Source organism: Pseudophryne corroboree, chromosome 11 (genome assembly GCF_028390025.1).
Source record: "Pseudophryne corroboree isolate aPseCor3 chromosome 11, aPseCor3.hap2, whole genome shotgun sequence".
In the NCBI taxonomy this organism is placed as follows: domain Eukaryota; kingdom Metazoa; phylum Chordata; class Amphibia; order Anura; family Myobatrachidae; genus Pseudophryne; species Pseudophryne corroboree.
This window is the reverse complement of record NC_086454.1, coordinates 295,456,275-295,464,477: the sequence shown is the minus strand read 5'-3', so window position 1 is coordinate 295,464,477 and position 8,203 is coordinate 295,456,275. Positions and strand designations below refer to the sequence as shown.

The 8,203-nt window shown below is 44.7% G+C and overlaps 1 long non-coding RNA gene across 1 annotated transcript; it reads right to left on the bottom strand.

Moving 5' to 3' along the window:
* Nucleotides 1-1,891: 1,891 nt before the first annotated feature.
* Nucleotides 1,892-5,133, bottom strand: LOC134970189 (uncharacterized). Its single transcript, XR_010189715.1, has 4 exons — nucleotides 4,932-5,133; nucleotides 2,414-2,489; nucleotides 2,257-2,302; nucleotides 1,892-1,972 (listed from the first exon to the last, which is right to left on the bottom strand). It is a non-coding gene; the product is annotated as an uncharacterized LOC134970189 (long non-coding RNA).
* Between the last annotated feature and the right edge of the window lie 3,070 nt (nucleotides 5,134-8,203).

The window sequence follows — 8,203 nt, the reverse complement described above, 5'->3', positions numbered from 1 at the left end:
TAACTGGAAATACATAAGTAAGGGACACAGCTTTACATGTGAGTTACCCAATAACCACCACAGTGATACCAGGTAATGCACATCCCTGATCCCTGCACTGAGGGCCATTACAAGGTTTCTCGGCATTATTTGCAAAATTTTAGCCTACAGCTCCCCCCCCCCCCACCTTCTCATACCCACCACCACCGACCCTCCCACCCACCCACCAATACCCACTTTTCAGCCCGTCTGAATTAAGTTTAACAAAGGTACATCTCTCAGAGCTACCCTTAATTTTGAGATAAGTAAGCTCAGGGCTAAAGACTCTTCCCCACTATGTTCTTCTCCAGCTCCCCCCCGCATACTGCGCTTGCTCCAGTTTTCCGTAGACGGGAGATTGTTATTTCATTTGGAAACCCCCATCTAGAAATCCTGCATTTGCCCCTGCACTCTGAACGCTGCAGACAATTATCATGCCCAATAGACACAGTAATAGGCAGGACATCCATACTTCCCTACTGTTCTGGATGCCTGGTAAAGTAGGCAACTCTTCCCCTCGTCCTGTGAGCAGCCACCCGCAGCCGCCCACTTCCCGAGCACCTCCTACCTTGCTGCCCCCTCCCAAAGTGAGGATCCCCAGGTCATCCGCTGCTCCTTACACAGGATTGTAACTAATACCTACTACACTAAGGCAGTGCACATACATCATTCAGTACTTACTTCTTCCAGATCAGGGTAGATGCACCTGCAGCATTCGCAGTACCCTGGCATCTTGGTGGGGCCCTGGTGAGCTGTGGTCTTATGCTCACTGAGGGAATAACAGTCAGATTAGAGGCAATAAATACAACTACAGCAACGCATTACATGCCTTCTAATAGCGCCATAACCAAATACATAACTAAATCTAAAGAAAGAGTCCGCTCAAGGAGCAGTCACTGTCAGCAGCAACATGTTACACCTACATTATACACATCTATATGGGGAAACAAGCTGATTTATCAAAGAAACAGCAGTTGCCGGATTAGGGAATCTCCCTATGTACCATTCCCTGCAGCCTGTGATGGCCAACTCCTGGTATCACCACGCTGACCATCACCAGGGGATCTCCTGCAATAACTTCCGCTGGCAAAGCTGGTGACACTACTTGCTGCACATATATAGCAGGACAGCGGTGTTACCTGTAGCACAGACTGCCCATCTCAAGGTGGTAATAGCAGATGAGGTGCTCACAAAATAATTATTATAAACATAGAGCATCTATTCTCTTTAGACTGGCGGCGGGATGTACTAATAATCTTTGAGGGCCATCGTCTGCACTGATCGCATATGTACTAACATATGCCATTAGTAATGCAATGCAATGGCAGTGGCCCCCTGCATAGATTGGGTGTGTGGCTGCCTCCAGGGGTCTCTGTCACCTCCCAACACCGGGAGGCGACATCTTCTGTCAGTCCCAGGCTCCTCCTCCTCTTCCCTGCAGCTGGAAATACAGAAGGCTGTGTTCCTGGGGGAGGAGTAGGCTGGGATTCGGGACTACGACGGGAGCTGCCTGCATATAGGTATGGGGGGGTCGACGTGAGTGGCGCTGGGCGGCGGGTGCGATGGGATGCGGTAAGAAGTCCATAGGCTTCTATAGGGTATCTCCATAGAAAGATGGCTATACCTTCCGCAAAGAAAAGTGGCAGCCAGGTCTTAGTACATTTGAAAATGCGGTAAAACACACGTAAACAGGAGTTTTACTGCTTTTTTCCTTTAGTACACCCCACCCTAAGATTCCACAGCTGTACATACATGTGACCTGGGTCATGTGTGCACAGAAAGACCCTGACTGGCCGCCAGAAAGTAGCTCATTAGATTTTCTATCACTCAAATTTGATAAGTGGACCTTAAAGTATAGCAAAATAAAACAGACCTTTCCTTGGTGTCCATCGGGTGACTAGGGCCATAGGGACACTCAAATATAAGGCGAAGCCCAAACAATGGTCTGTAGTGGCTGTACAGGAAGATATGAGGTTATATTATTACAGTAGTGGTCGCTGACTGCACAGGAGAGTGTGGGAGGGCAGACAGTGATGGGACATACAGTAACACTCTCACCGCTCAGCTGAATGAAGAAGAAGAGGAAGAAGAAGAAGCTATTTGGGATTGCTAGTTAGAAATATGAGTTTTCTACACTGGTAAGAAAATGAAACGTATAAAACATATCACACATGTATAGGCACACGTATGTGACACATGACTGATCATACATTGGGTGTATGTGACAATAACACTCACCGGCTGACATCTTCCACTTTAATAAAGGGATCCATCAGTTTCATAACTAACAGAGGAGAAAATGATTAAACAGATAAAACACCAAGTACGCGTCTTTTATCATTATTATCACTGAGTAAAGCAACATATATATAAAACATGGTATAGAAGCACAGACCTGGTATTGGTTTGGGCTCCGGCTCTTTCACTTCTAGCGCTGGAACCTCCTGCGCCTTAACATCCTGCGCTCTAACCTGCTAAAAACATTACAAATTGTGAAAACGTAGCATAGAATAACCAGCAACAGACTCCAAACTCAGAAGAGGTTTCATAAACGGCACCAAGGAAAAAGTCTTGTGCTGAAATATATAAATATATGGCGTTAAAAAATCCCAAAACAAAACTCTGCAAAAGATGACTACTAGGGTTAGGCTCACCATACTATCCCTTTACATCGGGCCACTCATGGATTACACAGGTTCTGCGGCTGATAAAAGCCAGATGAAATGCAGGATTAAAGTCGTCCAGCCACAGAACCTGTGTAATGCATGCGTGTCCCAGTGTAAAGGGATAGTATGGGAAGCCTAAATATAGTGTACATTCTGTTTAAAGCAAGAGGTTGTTTTTTTTCTTCTATAAATATAATTATTTTAATTGTAGATATTAGCATGCTGCATTAGAAATCAGACTGGTGCCCTTGAGATGGGTGGTATTCTTGTGACCGGCGGTCAGCAGACCAATGGTCACATGACCTCCCCCAAAATCCCGCCCCCTCACTATCCCGACGATTGGCATGCTGACCAACAGGGACTATTTCTTCTTGTGGGTACCCACGACAACCATAGAGTGGGAATAGAACCCGTGGCAACCGCAGGTCACCACCGAGCCTGCAAGGGGCTTGCTGCACTCGCCCCTCCCCGCTGGGATCCCGGCGTTGGTCTGCTGCCGGGATCCTGGCATCGGTATGCTGACCGGCGTTCAGGAGACCATCGGTCAGCCATACCACACCCCGTGAGACTGATGGAGTTAGTTGGACACTGACTTGCTATAATTTTCCATTTCTTATTTAGGGATAGTCTATAGCAGAGGTTCTCAGATGCGGCCCTCAAGGCACACCAATGGTCCACTTTTTAAGTATATGCATGCTTGGCCACAGGTGACTTAACTAGCACCTCAGTCATTTTCATGTAACCATCTGTGCTGAAACCATGAATATACCTAAAACCTGGACTGTCAGTGCCTTGAGGGCTGCGTTTGAGAACCTCTGGTCTACTATAGCTTCCATAAAAGCAATGGAAGATGCTGCTCACATGAAAAAGCTGTGTTCTGCATTTACCTATTCAGGTGTTTGATACTATACAGCAGGGGTGGGGAACCTCAGGCCCGAGGGCCGTATAAGGCCCGCAGAGCCACTTGATCCGGCTCGGCTAGGCTCACCTAGCCGGGCGCCCACTGAGATTTTGTTACTAGTGGGCGCCTGGCTTCTTACCCTCAGTAGCAGCCGGAAGCAGGAGCTCACTCCTGAGCTCCGGCTTCCGGCTCTGGCAGTGTGCGTGTGCTGCTGTGCGGTGTTATGGGAGAGATGTCATGACTTCTCTCCCATAGTTCTGAGGAGCGAGCGTCCAGGCGGAAGGCAATGGTCTGGAAGCAGGAGCGGGGCTGGTGAGTATTGTGGTTTTTTTCTTTTAATGTGTGTGTGTAAGCGTCGCTACTAGGGGGCATATCTAATGGGGCATAACAACTGACTGGTGGCATATCTAATGGGGCATAACAAGTGACGGGGGGAATACTTACTGGGGGCATATCTACTGGGGAATAACGACTGGGGGTATATCTACTGGGGGCATAACTACTGACTGGGGGCATATCTACTGGGGACAGGCTCATTTTTAAGTTGATAATTTTTGTATGGCCCCCAAAGGATTTTATAAATATCCAAATGGCCCTGGCTAGAAAAAAGGTTCCCCACCACTGCTATACAGCTTTAAACGATTACATCTGTAAAAGCATTATGGAGTACATAATATATTCATTTATTAACAGGTTTTTGTTTTTATAGTAAATGCTTACTGATTATTGTTGAGTATACGATGGATCCAATTTAATTATATTAACAGAGCATTTCATATTTATTAAATTATGTTGGAAATATAATTAATTGTTAATGGGGCCAAAATTGCAACACTTAGAGGCAGATGTACTAATCCTTAGAGAGTAATAAAGGGGAGAGAGATAAACTACCAACCAATCAGCTCCTAACTGTCATTTTTCAAACACGTCCTGTAACATGGCAGTTAGGAGCTGACTGATTAGTTACACCTTATCTTTCTCCAAGCTTTGATACACCTCCCCCAATGGTATAGGAACAGATGTAAATCTATATAATAAATGAAATTGCTGATGAAAATGATGTCATCACAATAAAATGTAATGGCAGTCAGAGGGGAGAGGCAGAGAGGAACAATAAATAAAGGCCATAGTAACATTGTTACTATAATCCCTAATTCACCTTTATTTATAAAAAAAAAAAAAAAACCCTGAAAAATGTTACATAACGCCTTCATCTACTCGCCTATTCATATATTCTCTGTACAGCGCTGTGTGAAGTGTATAAATAAATAATACTGGCACTATACAAATATAGGGAAAATAGGTAGTAATAATATTAAGAATATAAATAGAAATAATAATATTACCTTTACAGGTTTAGATTTTTTCATAGGGCGAAAACAGCAGCAAAAGCAGCTAAAAAACTGGCAAAACCTGGACGGCATGTCGGCAGTTATCTAGTCCAAATAACTAGTGAGCTTCAAACCCTTGAACACGGCAGTTGATGCAGTGAGCTGGGAGTTACCATGGAAACATCTATGATGTAACAATGGTGTCGGCAGTCAGGCTCATGGCTGCTCTCCATTTTTTATTGATCTTTGAATATATTTTGTAAATTGTTGACTTAAAATAAAACTTTTTTTTGTTCTGACCATTCTTTATAATTTAGCACTATAACTGTAGTAATGAGGTATGTGAGCGTATTTATACTCCATGTGCATGCCAAGAATTTATACATCGCCTTTCTGTCAGATGGAATTCCTATGTCCATTCCCTCTCAGTGTATACTATTCCCTACTGCCTACGCTTATCTCATTACATTTCATCTGCCATAACGCCTAATTATATGTGTAGCAAATAACTACAGTGCTGTGTGTGTGAGTGACCTCAGTACCGGAGTAAGGTCAGCGTGGGCCTGGAGATAAAATTCATGAAAGGCCTATTGTGTGCTGCCATAGGGGGTGTGACCAGCACTGCAGGGGTGTGGCCTGCACAGGGGTGTGGCCTGTGCTGTGGGGTGTGGCTAGCACCATGCAATGCATTGCTAGTGTCTACCTTCAACTTCATGTACTAAACGTCAACAGAGTTCATGTCAACATGTTCATCATGTCAACACAATGTCAACATCTAACCCTGACATTTTAATTTTGTTAATGTGTCACATGTCGACAATTTGTCCATGTTGACATTATAATATTCGATATTCTGGTGTCAACATTATTGATGCTGACCTACTGAGTGTCCACTTAGTAAATGCATGCCAGATATTTGTTAGTAAATAAGATAAATCTTGTGGGTCAATCCGTATCAAATGGTCCAGAATTAAATTAATTGGTTGCTTGACCATTTGTTAACAATGTTATTTTTTGTGTATGATGACCCCTGTAAGTTAGTAGTCAGAAACCACATTACTTTATTTTTATTTACCTTCATGTGAAGATGGCGGACATTTTTGTATCATGGCATGACATTTTTCTGTTGCGGATGTTTGGAGTAAATGCAATATCTCAGCTGCACGTACTGTACAAGTAATCAGCGAGAGAGACAACAAGCGATAAAAAGCAAAAAAGAGCGACAGAGTAGAGAGAAATAAAATACTAAAAATACTAACAAGAACAGCCTAGCTAGGAGACATGCAGCAAAAACTTTATTACCTAATTAGCAGTCACTTACAGGAGGTTCTGATCCCCTTCCTAAAGCCCAGTACTCACGGGCCGATATAGGAGAGATGTGTGCTGAGCGAAGCGCTCAGCACACATCTCTCCTGCCGCTCAGCACAGCGCGATCTGTGCTGAGCGTGCGGGGGGAGACGGGGGGGGCGCTCACTTCTCCCAGCGGCTGTAGTGAGCGACCCGCTAGATTGGCCTGCATGCAGGCCAATCTAGCAGCGGCGATAGCGATGTGCGGGGCCGCGCATCGCTATCGCCGAGGGGGCTACACACGGAGCGATCATCCCGATATTCTAAGCAATCTAGTCAGATTGCTTAGAATATCGCTCCGTGAGTACCCCCCTTAAGACCGACCATGGCTATGTAGCAACAAACGTCTGTATAACTCCATGGTACGCAGTGGTGCAAGTAGAAATATTTAAACTTCACAGGTCCAGATGCGTCCGCACATTATTCAAGCCCACTTATCTAAATAAATAATGACACTGTCAACCAAATGTGGCGTGAAATGGGTCGGCTCTTATTGACTGAGAGGAAGGCCTAATAATGCTAAACTTGGATGAAAACTCCCTCTCTAACTAAGGTGGCAGGGAGAAGAACGGTTAAAATATTTATAACACATAGCATAAAGCCAGGGGTGTATCTAGGGATCGGAGCGCCCCAGGCAAAGTAAGGGACTGGCGCCCCCCCCCCCCCCATATTTAAAATGAGGAAGGCCGAAAAAGAGTGTGGTCAGTGGTCACACAATAGTACCCACAATTCAAATTATACCACATGGTAGTGCCCCTTACTCACATTACACCGCACAGTAGTGTCCGTCATTCACGTTACGCCACACAGTAGTACCCCTTATACACATTACTCCACACAGTAGTACCCCTTATACAGGTTACGCCACACAGTAGTACCCCTTATACACATTACTCCACACAGTAGTACCCCTTATACATGTTACGCCACACAGTAGTACCCCTTATACACGTTATGCCACACAGTAGTACCCCTTATACATGTTACGCCACATGTGTGTCACAGTAGTACCCCTTATACATGTTACGCCACATGTGTGTGTGTATGTGTGTGTGTGTGTATATATATATATATATATATATATATACACACACACACCGTACTGGCTGTGGGGGTTAGATGGGGGGGCAGGTGCTTGGGGAACATTGGCCGATTGGTGAGGGAAGGGGGGATACACTGGACTAACAGGGTGAAAGACATTGGGATGGTGGAGGGGGAGACACTGGGATAGGTGAGGGTTGGTTAGATAGGGAGGCACTGGGCTGGGACAGGGGATGGTAGCACTGACCTGGGATTGCTTGCATGGCCCACTCACTGCATCACTGCTATTAATGTCCTGAGTGCGAGTGGTCACTCAGCCCAGTAGCAGGTATTGGTTTCGGTGAAAGACAAATAGAGGAGGGGATGTAGTTACTTTATTGAAGGTTGGGATCCGTTATTTCGGGTAATTTACTAATTACAGCTACCACTACTTTGATCCCAGTTTTTTTGAGTGTTTATATTTTGTGTGTATTTCATTGTATTGATGCATTAAAACATATTATGCCATGCGGTTGTTGGGTTTTGTTGCCTATTATTGCATGTATTGGAACATTATGAGGCACTATTGATAAGGCGTCTGGCACAGTTTAAATGAACCATTAGCTAAAAGGACCCTGGATTTCTGAACTAAAGTGCCCACCATATAAGAAAAATCATCCTGCCTCTATAAGGAATGCGTCTATTATGTTCTCTCAGCATACTTAAACACACACCGACACTGTAGCATACATACTCACAGGCCACTTACTTACAAACACAGGGCAAACACATACACACATGCATTCACAGCACACTTACAAACACACTTACATACACATACACACATAGCATACTTACACACACAGCATGGATACACACAGAGCTTCCATCCTCCGTTACACTGCTTGGTGGGGCGATTC